This window comes from Phocoena sinus, chromosome 10 (assembly GCF_008692025.1).
Source record: "Phocoena sinus isolate mPhoSin1 chromosome 10, mPhoSin1.pri, whole genome shotgun sequence".
Taxonomy (NCBI): Eukaryota; Metazoa; Chordata; class Mammalia; order Artiodactyla; family Phocoenidae; genus Phocoena; species Phocoena sinus.
Genome location: NC_045772.1, coordinates 33927843 through 33947113, shown reverse-complemented (window position 1 = coordinate 33947113; position 19271 = coordinate 33927843).

Below are 19271 nucleotides of genomic sequence, written 5' to 3'. Positions count from 1 at the left end.
TCAGTTGCCCTACTACAATATTATGATTTATAAGAAATATATATTTGGTCTTTGTTCACAGTTCCAGGCTCAAAGCTCCCAAAACATTTGGTGTTTCCTAAGTGCTGAAAGCTTAAAGGTGTCTCTTATTTATGTTACTAAGGTGACTTGGGAATGCACTAAGGATGGGGGCTGGTTGCCAGGAGAACCAGCCATGTGATTAGAAAGTTGGAAATTTCAGTCCTACCCCCAGACCTCCTGGGAGATGAGAGGGGCTGGAGGTTGAATCAGTTGCCAATGGCCAATGATTTAATCAATCAAGCCTTTGTAATGAAGTATTCATAATAACCCAAAAGGATGGCGTTCAGAGAGCTTCCATCTGGCTGGTGAACATGCTGGGAGAACTGCACATGTGGAGAGGGTATAGAAACTCTGTGTCCTTTCCTCATACCTTGCTCTATGTATCTCTTCCATCTGGCTGTTCCTGAGTTATATTCCTTTTTAATAAACTTATCTACTAAGTATGATGTTTTTCTGAGTACTGTGAGCCACTTTAGCAGATTAATCAATCCTGGGAAGGGGTCTTGGGAACCTTTGATTTATAGCCAATCGGTTAGAAGCACAGGTAACAACCTGGACTTGCAACTGGCATCTGAAGTGGGGGGTGGGGGGTGGGGTGGCAGGGCAGTCTTGTAGGACTGAGCCCTTAACCTGTGGGATCTGATGCTATCTCCCAGAAGACAGTGTCAGAATTGAGTTGAATTATTGACACTCTGCTGGTATCTGTGAATTGCCTGATATTGTGTGGAAAGCACACCCCTAGCCTACCCTTCCCTGACACACAAACTTTGGAGTTGAGTCCAGGAATCTAAAAGACTTACCAAAATCTACTCATCTCTACAGTTTATCTACCATGTTATTAGCATTATCTCTCTAAAGATTCATTACAATTCTGTTTTCTTATTTAAAACCTTTCAATGATTTATACCTCCTTGTCATTCCATGTTAGGTACATTGTAACTTGACTTCAGCCTGCAGGTCTAGCCTACTTTTCAGGGATTCCTTTCTAACAATTAATATTATAGCTACGAGGGCCTACTCACTTCCTAAATTATGCCATTTACCTTATCATGTGTGTGTTTGCTTCTATTGTTCTCTGTGCCTCGAATTACTTTCTCCTTGTCTGCTTAATTAACTCCAATTCACCCTTAAAACTCAGCTTCAAATCTCATCCTCATTTGCTTGAAAGAGATAACGTGGCAGCTAGATACATCGGAATTTGCATCCTGGATTTCCTACTTACTGATTGTGTGATTTTAGGCAAGGCCTTAATCCTCAGGTTCTTCATTTTAAAACTGGCACTTTAATACCTGACTTCAAGGGTTATTTCTTTGACTACAGGAGATAACAAAGCAACTAGAGCTTGGTACGCACCTCCCAAAAAGTCTATCAGATCAATTCTGTATCCCAACATCATCAGTTGAATAAACTGCTCCCATTTAGTTCACATTTCTATTTCAAAACTTGTAGCAATTACATCTGTTTATATTTCCAAATCTAACCATCTGCCAGTCACCAAGTAGACTGTAAATAAATAAATGTTGAATTTATTGCTGACTGAGATATAACCACATGTAATCAAAGTATACTATACTTTCTTAAGCCAAATATAATTTGTGGAGGTTGTTTTTATTATTCTTTACTGCTAGTAATAAAGAGGTGATGGATTCTGTGCTTACATAAGCTTTCTACACCTTTTACATCAATAGTCCCACACAGTTTTATCTGTTCAGCATTAGAATCAAACAATGAATTAAATAGAATGACTCAGATTAGAAAAGGTCTCCAGCCCTATCAAGCTATGTCATAGTTTAAGGCAAATGTAAATGTCAGTGTCAGGTCAGAAAAGACAGAATTGAAAATTAGGGTGAGTCATGGGAAAGAAAGGCAATGCACAGCCAATTGGAGGGCGGGACTGGATCTGCTCTCACACATGAGAATAGCTATAATGGAAACATTGCTGATCCAGTGCTGATTTTAGTATGCTTTGTAAATAGTTTATTTAAATACATACAAACTGCTTTTCAATTCCTTGGGCAGAGGTACAGCCTGGTAAAAACTAGTAGAGTCTTCTCCCAGTGTGATAACCCCAAATTTCCCTTCTGCTTCTTGTGGCAGTTATCGTTTCCTGCTTTGCAAAGTGTCAGGAGGCTGGGTCCCCAAAAAAAGGGGAAAGGGGAGAACTTGCTGAAATATTTCTTGGAGATTAGAAATTAATTTATTGTTTTCTTATGTTCATTTTCTTCAGAGAGAAGGGGGCCACTTACCTAATTTAAAACCACTGCCCATGATATTAGTGATTACACTTTATATTTACACCTAATAAGAAACTTTACAAGATAGCTATATTACAATTAGATCCTGGCTCAGAGTTTTCCTTTTATTCATTGATGAATGTGTGCAACATTAAAAAGAACTGTGAAAGTGTGACGGTTACAGAATAGAACAGAATAGAATGTGTCTAAGGTTTAATTTTAATTGCATATAACTGTATTTGGATGGACAGCTTAGAGAAAACCACTTAATAATCAAATTTCTTAATTACAAGTAGCAATTGACTTGGACAGACATTTGTTGTGCCCATAATCCTATTAAAAGGAGCACTTTGGAAACCCAAGTGTTGTTTTTTTTTTTCCTTCATTGGAAATATCATTTTTCATGACAATGACTTGTATAGGAAGGAAAGAAAGAAATGGTCATATATGTTAAGTCATGCACTGTTTTATAGAAAGGGCAAAGGAGGATCAGAGATTAAATAACTTGCCTGCATTCACACAACTATTAAATTACAAAATAAAAATCCATACTTAGTTTTGTACATTTTGAAATCCCATGCTAACTGGTGAAAATAAAAACTGCTTGCAAATAGTCTGTAGGAAATTTGTGAGCTATATATAGTCTGATGTTTGTGTCCCTCTTCAGATTCATATGCTGAAAAACCTAATGCTCAAGGTGATGGTATTAGGTGGGGCCCAAGGTGGGACCTTTGGGAGGTGATTGATTATGTGATGAGAGTGGAACCCTTATGAATGGGATTAGAGCCCTTATAAATAAGGCCCCTGAGAACTAGCTTGTTCCATCTACCATGTGAGGATACGACCAGACCAGAAGTTTGCAACTCTAAAAAGGTCCCTCACTCATGCTGGCACTCTGATCTTGGACTTTAGCCTCCAGAACTGTGAGAAATAAATGTCTGTTGTTGATAAGCTATCCAGGCTGTGATATTTTGTTATAGCAGCTTGAACAGGCTAAGATACTGTTTCTATAGATTGATACTGAAGTTGAAATCAGTATGATTGTGGAATAAAAAAGAATACAGTCTATGCTAGAGATCCTCACTTCACTATGCATTTATGAGATGAAGCTTGTAATGTGTCTTAATATTAGTGAGTGTCACTACCTGTACCTGGTACTACGTAAGAAAAAGCACGTTAAATGGAAAAGTTCACCCACCTGTATCAATGAGTAACAAACACCTGTTGAGAAATCTATTATGCACAAAGCATTGAGTTTTTTAAAGAAGGTTAAAGAGGCAAGACTAAAAACTGATTAGCTGCAATACATATTTATGCATTGCTTTCTAAGAGAATATTAGTTATATTATAATCTGGAAGAGAATGTTTATAATTTACTCAGTGGCTCAAAGCATACTTTATTTTATATTAAAATATTTTTTAAATGACTTAAAAGTCAAACTGATGATCATAGGATATCAATCTAAAAAGGAATGCAAAGATCATTAGTCCAGCCACAAATTTATGCAGCAGAAAAAAAATAAAAATAAATGCTAGAGAGTCCAAGTGACTGATGTAACTTATCAATAGGACAAAGGCACAGTGGGGTATACCAAGTGAAATGGTAGGTAAAACTGCCTAATGCAAATTTATATAAATTGTTATTTCTGTTCCTCTCCCATTCTCTCTGGTTTTGCTCACCTTTTACAGTTTTGTTTATTTGCGTTAAATTTGTTTAGCATGCTAAACAAATTTAATTTTGCTCTTATGCACTTTAATGCATGAGAGCAATAAATTTAATAAATTTTAAAAGACAGAGCAAGACTAGATTATGAGTGTGTGTGATATCAATATTCATACATAAATATCAATATGAATGAACATCAAAAACAAAGCAATATATCAATTGGAACATGGCCTAAAAAACAGGAATTTCATGACAACATCTGCAACGTTCCAATGATGAAGGTTTCACAAAAAATAGCCAGGTGAGGGAGATTCTAGGTTCTAACAGAATTGGCTTGGTCGATGCAATGTGTGAAAAAGGAAGAATTTCAAATAAATATCTAGATTTCTTTTAAAATTAGAGTGTATAGTAATAATGGGCTTTCATTCCCACACTGCAACAACTGGCTGGACCTAAGTATTAGCTAATCCCATTTAGATGGGGAAGGCTTTTTCCAGTTTCATACAATCTCCCCACTTCCAATTTCTTAATATTTTACTACTGAAGTGCATTACTCATTTATATTACCTATATGAATCTAGACAGTTGAGTATGTAACATCTGATCCAGAGGAAAGTGAACCAAGTTGTAAAAGGTTTTGATATTTTTGTTCCTAATGGTATGGTTATCCTTGAGGTGGAGAGAGACGCAATATACACACTTTAAGCATTTTCCACCCTTCTAGAAAAGGAAAAAACAGAAAGCAAAAAATCTTGTCATTAGATGTGACTCTCTTAGCTTGATTTCACTAGATCCTTACTCATCTGACCTCATATTTCGTATTTTGATAACCAGAGAAAAACATTGTGGTCTTTATTGTATTTGTCTCCTTACAAGGAGGAAATGTGTTCAAATTATATTTTTTGGCTATTTCTGGTCTCTGTGAAACTGAATTTTGATAATATATAGTATTATTTGACTATAATAAAATTTTGCTGATTATGCATACACGTATGTCCAACTCAAATAATATATATATTTCTTACTGTAAATTAAAAAATTGGCAAAGTTGCCATCCATTCCAATGTCTTATGTATTCTTTTTAGTGTGAGTCCTTGTGTCAGGACCTGGTTATATCTGAAGCCCTGGTTACAGGTAAGCATTTACAGTGTAGGGCCCAAACTAATGAATTTTAAATGATAGCACTATTACTTCTAAATATGCCCTAACAGATTCCTACAGCACATACAACAGAGTCAAATCTATTGAAAATGAGGCAAAGAATTACCTTTACCTTTTTTGGGGGGGAGGGGGCGGATCTAGGATGCTATGGTTAATGGACAAAATGCCCCAAATTCTTCCTTGTATGTACCCCCTTTTCAATATGACTATAACTTCTCTCATCAAGAGGTGGAGCCTGTTTTCCACACATGAATGTAGGTTGACTTTTCTATACATTCGGCCAAAAGAATGCTGTAGAATTAATAGCGTGCAATTCTAAGCCTAGAACTCAAGAGGCCTTTCATGCTTCATCTCTCCCTCCTGGAACACTCATTGCCATGGGAATAGGCCAGGCTAGCTTGCTAGAGGTACAAAGGCCATCATCTCAGCCAAGGCCATCCTAGAGCAGCCAGCTTCCAGACAACCCAGTAGCTGAGTGCAAACACCTGAGTAAGCCAAGGGAGCTCAGTCAAGTCCAGCCCAGACTGGCAGAATTGTGCAGATGACCTGTAGACTCAGAGGGAAAGTACATTGCTGTTTGAAGCCACTAAGTAAGTAATTTTCAAAGTGTCATCTAGGGTTACCTGGGATCTTCACCACCTTTTTCTGTGGAGCTGCAAGGTCAAAACTACTTTGATAACTATATTAAGACTTTATTTGTCTTTTAATTCTCATTCTGTCAAGAGTCTACAGTGGAGTTTTCCAAAGTCCTCATAATGTTTTATATCAAAACAATGAATACAGTAGCAGAAATGAGAACCCAACAGTCTCCTACTGAACCACATATTAAAGAGATTAGCAAAAATGAAAACCAATGCTACCCTTCTCACTAAATTTTGCTTTGCTTAGAAAATGCAGCTATTTTTCATAAAAATACATTATTTATAAGTAATAGGTATATTGTTAATGTTAAAGGAAATGATAAATATCTTAAATTTTATACTTTAGTTTCTAATACAGTAAATATCAATGTAAAATGCACGTAAACAAACCTCTTTGGAGTCCTCAATAATTTTTAAGAAAGGATCCTGAGAACAAAAAATCTGAGCACCGCTACACATTTCTTATTTATTTAGCGTTTCTACATTTTGAGAATAGCACTTTGTTCCTCAAGTTAAAAATCACTATGCTTTGTCCCTCATGACATAATTCCCCTAGCACTCATGCAATTCTAAAGCCTTACGATCCATAGACTGTGGATATATGTTCTTTCATTTCTAGAGTAATATTGAGTCATTTTCAGTCTTATCATTTTATATTTTAAAAATGGGACTTATTCCCTTTCTAAAACACATGTAGATCAATATCAGTCTATCTAATTTGTAAGCAAATATTTGCTTGCTGATTTTATGCAAAGAAATAATTTCCATGGGACACAGAAATACAGAAGCTGAGAATTTTAACTAAGAGAGCACCCATTCAAGGTTTTGCCAAATTTAGCTTGGGGTTGAAGGTTAAAGAATCCCGGTGGAGTTGTAATAATGATGCACTTGGGGAGGTTAAGTTGCTCATAAATTTTATTCTACGAAGATCAAAACTAAGGATTTTGAACTGGATATGCTTCACTGCTCTAACATTATGTAAAGAAATGAAATAAAAAGTGAGAGATGACTACTCAATTCCTGAGAAGTCCATATTTATAAAAAATGACAGATAGGTAATATAGGATCACACATCTGCTGTGATGAAAGGATTATAAAAAGTTAAAATTTTCTGCGGGCTAATACTGCATACTGCAATGCAAAACAGCTCACTACAATATCTCATATGAAGCTGGATAATTCAACTGTATTTGAATAAAATAGCTTCTTTTGCTTAGTATTTTGTTATTAGCTCTTTGATTTAGCTGTAGGTAGTTGAGTAGTGAAAATGCAGGAAGTAGAAAATGTAATTAAACAGCCCTACCCCTCAATGCATTGAAAGGAAAAATGAACTACATACACTACAAATATTTGGGACAAAACAAATTACTGTGAATTTTAATTGCTACTAGACACTGTTTAAAAATAAAATTTAAAAAGTAAAACAGCTTATGAAAATGAACTCGGTACTGATTGATTGAAATTTATGTTTGAAAACTTCCTCCCTCCCTCAAAAAACAGCTTGTTATAAACTGAATGATTTTGTAATAATATTTTCACATTATCTTGAAAACTCCAGAAAAATAGCATGCGTTGTATTTTAAAGTAAAAAATAATAATGGATTTTATATTAAAAAACATAGCACATGGACATTTTAATACTATTTTCTACAAATAAATCTGGCTGATTTAAACCACTGTGAAAGTGCCAGCCTCCAAAGGGAGTAAACAGAAAATTTTCAAATGTTTACACTGGAAAATGACAACAGCTGCTTTATATACACATCTTTTACGTGAGTAAAGAGAAGAAACAACTTGTGTACATGTCCTCTCCAATTTTAGCCACCTTTTCTAACTACCATATGGGTAACTTCATTAGAGAGTCTGCATGGGCATTTTATGAATTGCCCTCTTAGTTAAATAGTAAGCACTAATGGTAATTACAAGAATCTCAAAAGCAATAAAATTAATACCACGTGATTTGGGAGTCTAAAAGATTAGAAGAGGAACCAAAATTATGTGTTTTTGTTTTCTTCAAAAGCAGAATCAAACAAAGACTATACTCCTTTTCACTCTTGACAGGGCTTAATATTGTAGTTTAGCAATATTAATGTGATAAAGTCCTTGCTTCAGGGAAGAGAAAGAAGTAACAGAACCATATCAGAATTATGAAGGAAAAGGTTGGAGACTTGTAGAGGTAGAAAATTAGTTTGAATTGAAGTTTTAGCAGAGGCTAACTATTGAGTTGAGTCAAAAGAGAAAAATCTCACTGCATACACCATCTGTGAAATATAAAGAATTAAGTATTAGCATTTTTAGTAGACTCTAAACACTTTATTATCTGCTTCAAGCCAGTATACTGGATCTACATAGCCAGCGTAAATTCCTGATGAAAGCAACTGAATAAAATTATGTATACAAATATATGTGCACACTTTTAAGGAATATTGCATCTGACATGAACAAAATCTGCAAAGACTAAGATCAAAGTAAAAGCAGGAATCCTAAGAGGTATCACCAAAGCCAGCGTACAACAATGAGAACTTCTAGAGATCCTCGGAAAGCGTGAGCTTCCCTTTTGGCTGCTTCATGAGGATAAAGGGAAAAGGATGGTAGAAGACTTCTTCCATAAAATGAGAAAGAAATCTCATGGGAAAAAGGGTCTGAAAGGCAATATACAGTCTTGTCCTTAGTGCTGGTTAGAGAGAGAAAAAAAAAAAAAGGATTCACATTAACAAGTTGGTCCTCATCACAGACCTGAAATCTACATCCATGCTATTTGAAAGCATTTAGTTTAAAAGCAAAGCATTTAGTTTAAAAATTGTCCTGGATTAATAGTGCCCTTGAGTGACTAGTAGAAGGAAGTACTTTAAAAATGGAACTCCAAGTCTGGCCTTAAAGAATTTTCATCAATAACATTCCATATGTGTGAGATTATAGTCAAAATCAGAGCACACAAGGAAAATAAGATTTCACATGTGAGAACAAGAAGGAACTGGAAGTGCAATTAGAACCATGAAAATTAAAATAGAGGCTCAACTGAAAATAAGAACAAGAAAGAGACTATTAAATTTATAAAACACTCAAGTGGAATTTTGTATCAAAAATTATAAAATTAAAAGAATAAAAAGAGATTAATTTAAAATAAATCACAAATACAGATCAAATCAGTGAAAGGGATATAGACTCAAAGAATATGATACTAAGAAAATATGAAATGATTTGGAAAAAAATTAAGAGACATAAAAGTAGAGAAAAATGGAAAAAGTCGTACTAAATGAGGTAATGACCAAGGAGTTCCAGAATTGCTGAAAGACTATCCTCAGATTCTGGAAGGCCAACAAGTCTAAAGTGGGATACATAAAAATTATACACGTCATAACCAGCTTCAGAACACCAAAGAACAAAGGAAGATTTAAAAATCAGCCAAAGAGAAATAGCAAATTACCTATGCAGGCATAACAATTAGACAGACAGTTGACTTGCCATCAATAAATGGAATCCAGAAAAAAACAGAATAAAATCTTCAATGGTGTCAGAAAAATCTTTGACAATGTAGACTCACAGTTCAGAGAAACTATTTTCCAAGGACAAGAGCAAAATACAAATACTTTCAGACAAAGAAAAACTGAGAAATCTTCACTAAAGGAAAGTCTAAAAAATATACTTCAAATAAATAGATAAGGTGGAAGTTCTAATAAGAAGGAACAGTGAAAAAATAGTGGTAAATATGTGAGCAAATCTAATATAATATTAATTTATAATACAGTAATAACAATATCTAATTCTTGGAATAATAGAGCAAAAATACCTATAGCATTGATTAAAAAATCTGATGGCTCATGGTAATTAAAATAATCTAATATACTTGTATTTTAGGAGGAAGTTAAAAATATTAACATGCCTCTGTGTGTGTGTGTGTGTGTGTGTGTGTGTGTGTGTGTGTGTGAGTACTCATTTGCTCTGAGAGATATGTTAATTGTATTAGTTTTAATAGTATATTTTATTTTTGTTCTGTGTCTTGTTTTTTTCTTTTAGCATCAATAAAATTTCCAAGTTTTAATAAAAATATCAAGTTACATGCTTTGATAAACTCAGAAATTTCCAATAAACATCCTATAGAGTTTACAGTAAAAGTAGTACTGTTGAACAAATAGAATGTATGCATATAAAACTTATGAGCAAATACCCTCAATTTAGGCATGCACAGCTACCCTAAGACAATCTGACTTATGGAATATCTTTGATAATATATTAAAAAATTTATAGCTTCTCAAACTTCTATGGTGAATGACACCCAATCTCACCTTAAGAAAGAGGTTGTTCACAATCTGTCCTGTGCAGAAAATGTTGATACACTGGAAAAAAGAAAGCCCAATATTACTAATACAATCCTCTTGTTTATTAGTTATTGAAGTTAAAAAAATTATTCTAGATAATTTGTTATTCCCATGCAATCATATTATATTCATATTTACTAGTTTCCTAAATTGAGAGAAAAATATAGAATAAACACTTTAATATAATGCTTTAATATATATATCGCACAGAACAATTATTTATATTAAGTTAAATTATTCATTAAAAGTAGTCAAATTAAATGTTTGAAGTATATATTATATAATATAAAGATATACACATATATTTTAACATTATCATATTCCTATAACTTTCTTTGTATCTCTATATCCAAAAAATTCCTTTTGAAATCTTTCATTAGAAACTCTACTGGTATCAATATACTCCTTGAATAATTTTTTTTTTTTTTTTGCGGTACGCAGGCCTCTCACTGTTGTGGCCTCTCCCGTTGCGGAGCACAGGCTCCGCGGCCATGGCTCATGGGCCCAACCACCCCGCGGCATGTGGGATCTTCCCAGACTGGGGCACGAACCCATGTCCCCTGCATCGGCAGGCGGACTCTCAACCACTGCGCCACCAGGGGAGCCCCTAATTAATATTTTTACTTTAATTTATAACTTAATTAAATTTATAATTTAATTTATAAATTTATGTTTTGGCAGTAGTTTAAGAAGCTAAAAATTCTCAAAGGCATAGAATTTTATGTGTTCATCTCTTCAGTTTAGAGAGTTTTATTAGCTTGTAACAGAAGTTCTGGATTAAGCAGTACATTGGGTTGATCAACATGAGCTTGTCTTTTTTATGATAAAAAATGATCAAATTAGTAATTTCATATGGCTCAAGTGTAGATAATTAACTGGCTCACACAACTTAAAAATCTACAGGTAGACCTGGTATGTTTTCAACATTCTGCCTTATGAGGTTGGTTTCATCCTAAGGCTCCCCTTGTGATATTAAGATAAATGCCACCAGCACTTAGGACTACATCCTTCCTCCTTCTTCTCAGGTAGAAAGAGGGGATATTTACTTAACAATGTTCCCCCCCAAAAAAATCCTGAGATGTACTCTGGACTTGCAAAATTCAGCCCATAACACTGGCTTAGCTGTGTTATATAAATCCCACCTCTGAAGCCAGAGGAGGAGTCAGTCTCCACAAAACCATATGGATCCCCAAACTAAAGTCTGGCATAACAGAAACGGGGATGGGAGAAAGATGCCATTAATGCAATGGAAATCATTCACTATTTTGTCTCGAAATTTTTTTAATGTACTAATAATGAGTCTAGCTAAAGTAGGAAAAATGAGTCCTGGCATAATTCCTGGGATTTCTGGATGACTGATATTTACCATTTTGGCTCTTTTATTTTTCTTTTTGAGAGGAGAGGATTTCTTTAAAATCCTGTGTCTTTGATTCAGGGTTTTACAAGTAAGAATGATTTAGTATTTACCCATTATATAGATGTACGAGATCTTAAGGTGAAGAACAAAAGCAAAATCCTATTTGGCTGTGATCATGTGTGAACTCCAAATGGGCAGGGGAAAACTGTTTCCAATCAAATGGGATGTCACCGAAAAAGTGCATGGGCTAGTTTGTTCCATGTTTATCCAAGTTATTGATTTTTCCATCATATATAAAGTCTTACAACATTAAAGAGATTGTTCCTGCTACAACATTATGAATTCATTGCTTGGAACACAGTTTGCTATTGAATGTCTGCCAGATTTTGTTAACAAAGGTATTCAGAAGAAAACTGTGCAGCTATAACACAATGAATACATGAAGTCTCTAATAATGTCTTTAAAGTCATGTGCATATTCTTTAAGCAAAGATAGTTTGAGGAATAAATGCATTGTTATTTTGCATTATTTTTCTCCACTAGGCTTAAAAGTACTATTTATATTTTAAACATTTAGTGCTTCTCTGGACTATTTAGGTACTTCTGAGGAACAAATAATGTTATTTTCTGAAGTTTAATGCTATATAAAAATTTGTTTTACACAATGGTAAACTGTGAAAATTCATATGCTCTTGAGGCACAGATTTCATCTCCACTTAGGTGTGTTGTGGTCAGCTTCTGGGGTCAAAAATACCCTCACTAGGATTTCTGTAATTTTCTTCTATTTTTTTCTACCTTTTGTAGCTTCCAGATATAGCAAGAACAGTTGAAATGGGAGATTGATATTTTAAAATGGTAAGAGTCATTTTAGAATTTTCATTTCAAATAAATTCATTTCTCAGTATGGAGCTATTATTATTACAGTTAATTGGTTATACCTTAGTACGGAGAAGGTGGCACCTACAATTATTAGAGTGGGGCAGAAAGGAGGTAGGACTTAAGAGAGTCTAGCTACAGATTCCAAAAAATTTGGTATGCAGAAGGCTGTAGTAACAATGAGTTTAATTCTGTGCAAGCTGGTACTTAGCTACTGCAGGACGTTTGGGCTATGGAGTTTGTTTTCAAACTTATGAATAGACTGTATTGATAAAGGCATTCCAGACACTAGAGGTGGTGTTCAGATGATCAGGCAACAATGAAAAACTAGTGGGTTTGAGAATATAATAATATCCTTCAAGACGAGGTGTTTTGTAATGGACCTAAGTCTTGAGTCTTTTTACTTACTAGTGATGTGACTTTAAACATACTTCAAGATATGTTTTAACAAAAGATCTGATTTTTTTACAGTGTGTTGATGAATTTTCTAAAAGGCTGATTAACAAAATGGAATCTGCTGATTTGTCCTTGTATGTATATCATCAACTGGAGACTTCAACATACACTGTAAACACGGGATCTTAGGAACCCATTAGTGGTTTATAAGGATTGCATTTGGATTTTGTATAATTGTGCATATATACTGAAGAAAAATATCAGGGGTGTACCTGAGAAGAGATGCATGAAACAAGATATTCAATTAAGTAAAGGGTAATTAAGCAAAAATAAATTTCTCTGATCATATACTTTCTTTTAATAAACATTTTAATATAAAAACAAATTTATTAGTATAAGAATTTATTCCATTTAGATAGAGAAATAAAGCATATAAAAAAAGGATGTTTTATTTTTCTAGTTATTAATATTTAGCATGTTAAATGGCATTTTCAGTATGTCTTAAATTCTAATAGATATGATTTAGATGTATTTAGTTTCATTTTTGGGTGTCTTCCTTTCTGTTCTTTAGCATGAGTAAAAACATTGTGAACTATGCTACAAATAATGTTAGCATAAAAAATATTAAAGAATTTAAAAAATAATTGGTTAATAAAGTTATTTTACTATTTTTAGCAAATTTCCAATATCTAAACTTTAAATATTCAAATATTTAACATTATAGATACTTAAATTTATATTATATAAATATATGTTATAAATACATATAATTATTCAGGTTGCCATAATAAGAGAATGATAAATTTCTATGATCCTTAAATTTTATAAATGTAAACTTTGTTTCTGTATAAAATGAAAATATATGTTGAAAAGAATCTCAGGGTAATGGTAATTGACTAAGCATTCTACAAAGAAATAGTAAACCTAAAAGTAATTATACATTTTTAAAGATCATGGAAGGATTTTCAAGATAATAAATCTCAGCAAGTGAAAAATATCTGTAACAATTACTTTCTGAAGAATACAGAGCCATTCTTTGATGATGTATATTTGAATACACATTCACTAGATCCCTAATTTTTGGATAAATGAATTGCTTTAATCACATAAATGTCAACTATTATTATATCGTATGTTAAATAATATGAAATGTGTACTTTCTGTATTATTCTCAAGCAATTTCCTTCATGAGCACATAAGCAGCTTCAAGACAAATTGACCACACTACATCACTCAGTGAAATTTACAGCAGACAAGGAACACAAAACATGGGAGAAAATGAAAGAGAGAAGAATTACCTTTCTCAAAAAAAATCTATGCTCATCTGAATCTTAAATCATGTATTCTTTTCCCTTCATATCATTCTTGATGGGACGCTTGCAGAAAAAAAAAAGGGTATTAAACTGACTGTGCTTCACTGTCAAGAGAAACCTATGGTCAGGGGTATACCTAATTCCTAAAGCTTTCATCATTAATATTTTATGAGTCTCACTGATCTGTCCTATCTAGAAGAAAAATTTATATTTCATTTGTGCAAGCACTACCTGCTGAGTAATAGATTTCTTCTCTGTAAATTGAGTGGTGAAATGCAAAAGGCAGCAAAGGTAAGAAGAGGCAAATTTTTCTTTTACTGGAGTCTGGTTGCACTTTTCTGGAGTTGCAGAGTCAACCAAGCAAAGTGAAAGATCCTTGGGGAGCTAGGAAGTGTCACTTCCATTCTAACATACTTTGGCCTACACATGTTACTGCCCACATGTTTAACCGACTTGTAAATGAGATGATTAGCTACAGTGACTTTTTTTAACTTAAATATTTACAAGTAAGTTTGGTGCCTACAATGTTGGAAAATCACTAGCTCAACCTTGAAAATTTCCTTCATTGTAGATGAAGTAACGAAAAGGCAAATTAATGGTCTTTGAACACTTCAAACTGAAAAAGTAGGATATTTTGCCCCTTGGTTGAGCATGGCTTGCCTTAGCTGAACTAAGGAGGCCATTTAAGTAGGCTAAGAAGCCAGCTAAGTAGAGTCATCTGTGACACTGGAGCTGACTATTCCCTGGGCAGTGTTCATCCACAGAAAAGTGAAGTAGAGGAAGAGGGTCCAGGATCCACTTTCACCGTCAAAAAGATATTGGGTGTCCATTTATTAAGTCCACCTGAGATAGGCTGGCACCTGGGACCCTTTGCTGCAATGCTGCAATGCTTGCACCTGGACACACCTCTCCTTGAGCAACAAAATACAAAGAAACTATATGGGACTAAAAATAACTGCATGCATGCGCAGTTGGGGCAAATTCTGGACAAGAGATACAAAAAGACCAAAAAAACTCCAACTGCCACTTCTGAAGAGCTGGGAGCAAAAACAGGGGGTCTGGAGCAAAAGCACAGTACTGCTCATGCCCCCTGAACTCAACACCACCAGAGGGGTGAGCAAAACACCTAAGCCACCCCTCTGGCCTGAGCACTGGACACACCCCTACCCTCACCCCATATAAGGAACCAGCTTGTCCCCATCAGGGAGCAAACAAGCAAGGGAACCTATTACTTGTTCTTGCTCCCCCCACCTGCTGCAGCAGAGGCCCCAATAAAGCCTTGCCTGAATTTCATGTCTGGCCTCTAGTAAATTTCTATTGGTTGGGGAAGGTCAAGAACCTTGGTCAGTATCATACCTAGACCACAGGTGCATCTAGTTGCACAGGAAGTAGAGTGTGATTCCCACATGTGGTTGAAAATATAGCTTCTGGATAAATGTATTTAGTGTAAAATCAGAAAAAAATATTCTGGTTTCAAATGAGTATTTTTCTTTGCTAGAGAACATAGAATTCAAAACTATATGAAAAAATTGTTTCTTTTCTTCAGAGCTGTTATCTCAATTTTTAATTATATATTAACTAGTTTAAGTAGTTAACATCTTTCTAATCTCTTAGAACATAAATCAGACGCTGTTTATTTTGGCGCACAATTGTATCCCCAGAGTCTTGTACACCATTGGCAAGCAGTAGGTATTCCACCAGTTTTTGGTAAAAAATGTGCATATTTTAAATTTTCATCAATGTCTACTAGCATGTTCTATATAATAATAATGTTTGTGGTAAGAGTGATGATTTATTCAAACTACAGCTACTGATCATAAATTTACATAAAGCATTGTGTTAGAAATGGGGTGATACTAGAATGTTTAAGATTAATTCCTGGGCCTCAAAGAGTTGACCATCTAGTTGAGAGAATAAGTATATGTGTGGAGATTATACAAAATGTGAAATACTAAGTGACAAGAGAACATATTAGTTGTAATTGTACATAGGTATTAGATAAACAGAAATGAAAGGACATCTTGATAAGGAGAACTACATGAGTAAATACATTGGAATCAAAGGAATATAAATCACAAACCATAAATTATGTTGCTAAGAATGATATAGCTTAGAACAACTGACAAGAGAACACTACCCCTGTCTATAAGAACCATCTAAACCCACTTCTTTCATTGATTTGTGTATTTAATTGTTGTAGTAGAAACACACATGATTCCCATGAACTGAAAGGATCTACATTCGACACTCACTAATATAATATTACCAGAACTACATGAATATTTCTTTTCTCACACTCCAGCTGGCTGCTGTATCCTTTCAAACTTATTAAATCTTTGCCAACTTAAAATGTTTGGGGGTAGAGGGGGAATGGCCTCTTGTTTTCATTTGATCTTTACTTGGGATTTATGTATCTTTTCATATCTTTATTCTTTCTTCTCTAAACATCAGTGCTTTTCTCATTCCTCCTTCTCCAATTTGTTTGTCGAAATCCTGGGTATCCTCACCCAGCTAGACAAATGGAGTAAAGTAGATAATAATTTTTAGAGAAAGGTAGCCATTTGTATATATTTCCGACTAAGCAAAATGGTTGTTAGTTGTTGCTTATCAATGGGTTTGCTATACTAGTCACTAGTTTCAACAAATAGTTTCTTTTTCTTTAAAATTTTCTCAGGCATATTTCTGGAAATTTTAAATTAATTCAGAACTCATTTAAGCCTTTGTTTTGGCAATAACTCACTAGTGCTGTTATTCTATATCTATTCTTAAAATTGATGTCAATTTGTGAAAACTATTATTTTAACCAAAAAAGTATGCAGTATATGAAATGAGTAATCAATTTTAGAAATAACATAAAAATTCAAAGTTAAATAAGAAAATACAACATGTTACATACCCTGAGAAAACCATAATTCAAAAAGAGTCATGTACCACAATGTTAATTGCAGCTCTGTTTAAAATGGCCAGGATATGGAAGCAACCTAAGTGTCCATCGACAGATGAATGGATAAAGAAGATGTGACACATATATACAATGGAATATTACTCAGCCATAAAAAGAAACAAAATTGAGTTATTTGTAGTGAGGTGGATGGAACTAGAGTCTGTCACACAGAGTGAAGTAAGTCAGAAAGAAAAAAACAAATATCGTATGCTAACACATGTATATGGAATCTGAAAGAAAAAAAAAAGGTTCTGAAGAACCTAGGGGAAGGACAGGAATAAAGATGCAGACGTAGAGAATGGACTTGAGGACACAGGGAGGGGGAAGGGTAAGCTGGGAAGAAGTGAGAGAGTGGCATGGACATATATATACTACCAAATGTAAAATAGCTAGCTAGTGGGAAGCAGCCACATAGTACAGGGAGATCAGCTCAGTGCTTTGTGACCACCTAGAGGGGTGGGATAGGGAGGGTGGGAGGGAGACACAAGAGGGAGGAGATATGGGGATATATGTATATGTACAGCTGATTCACTTCATTATAAAGCAGAAACTAACACACCATTGTAAAGCAATTATACTCCAATAAAGATGTTAAAAAAAAATACATGTTAAGATGGGGAAAAATTTCAAGATTTCCTTGATTTTCAAACTGAAGTACTTTTCTTCAAAGCTAATATCAAACTAATTAAATTTATATCATTTTATTAAAAAATAGAATGTCCTATAAAGAAGATGTGGTACATATATACAATGGAATATTACCCAGCCATAAAAAAGAATGGAAAAACCCCAAAGTTAGCAGAAGGAAAGATATCATAAAGGTCAGATCAGAAATAAGTGAAAAAGAAATGAAGGAAACGATATCAAAGATGAATAAAACTAAAAGCTGGTTCTTTGAGAAGATAAACAAAATTGATAAACCATTCAAAGATCAATAAAACTAAAAGCTGGTTCTTTGAGAAGATAAACAAAATTGTTAAACCATTAACCAGACTCATCAAGAAAAAAGGAAGACCCAAATCAATAGAATTAGAAATGAAAAAGGAGAAGTAACAACTGACACTGCAGAAATACAAAGGATCATGAGAGAATACTATAAGTAACTCTATGCCAATAAAATGGACAAGCTGGAAGAAATGGACAAATTCTTAGAAATGCACAACCTGCCAAGACTGAACCAGGAAGAAATAGAAAATATGAACAGACCAATCACAAGCACTGAAATTGAAACTGTGATTAAAAATCTTCCAGCAAACAAAAGCCCAGGACCAGATGGCTTCACAGGTGAATTCTATCAAATATTAGGAGAAGAGCTAACACCTATCCTTCTTAGGCTCTTCCAAAATATAGCAGAGGGAGGAACACTCCCAAACTCATCTACAAGGCCACCATCACCCTGATACCAAAACCAGACAAAGATGTCACAAAGAAAGAAAACTACAGGCCAATATCACTGATGAACATAGATGCAAAAATCCTCAACAAAATACTAGCAAACAGAATCCAACAGCACATTAAAAGTATCATACACCATGATCAAGTGGGGTTTATCCCAGGAATGCAAGGATTCTTCAATATAAGCAAATTAATCAATGTGATATACCATATTAACAAATTGAAGGAGAAAAACCATATGATCACCTCAATCGATGCAGAGAAAGCTTTCAACAAAATTCAACACCCATTTATGATAAAAACCCTGCAGAAAATAGGCATAGAGCGAACTTTCCTCAACATAATAAAGGCCATATATGACAAGGCCACAGGCAACATCGTCCTCAATGGTGAAAAACTGAAACCACTTCCACTAAGATCAGGAACAAGACAAGGTTGCCCACTTTCACCACTCTTATTCAACATAGTTTTGGAAGTTTTAGCCACAGCAATCAGAGAAGAAAAAGAAATAAAAGGAATCCAAATCGGAAAAGAAGAAGTAAAGCTGTCACTGTTTGCAGATGACATGATACTATACATAGAGAATCCTAAAGATGCTACCAGAAAACTACTAGAGCTAATCAATGAATTTGGTAAAGTAGCAGGATACAAAATTAATGCACAGAAATCTCTAGCATTCCTATACACTAATGATGAAAAATATGAATGTGAAATTAAGAAAACACTCCCATTTACCACTGCAACAAAAAGAATAAAATATCTAGGAATAAACCTACCTAAGGAGACAAAAGACCTGTATGCAGAAAATTATAAGACACGGATGAAAGAAATTAAAGATGGTACAAGTAGATGGAGAGATATACCATGTTCTTGGATTGGAAGACTCAACATTGTGAAAATGACTCTACTA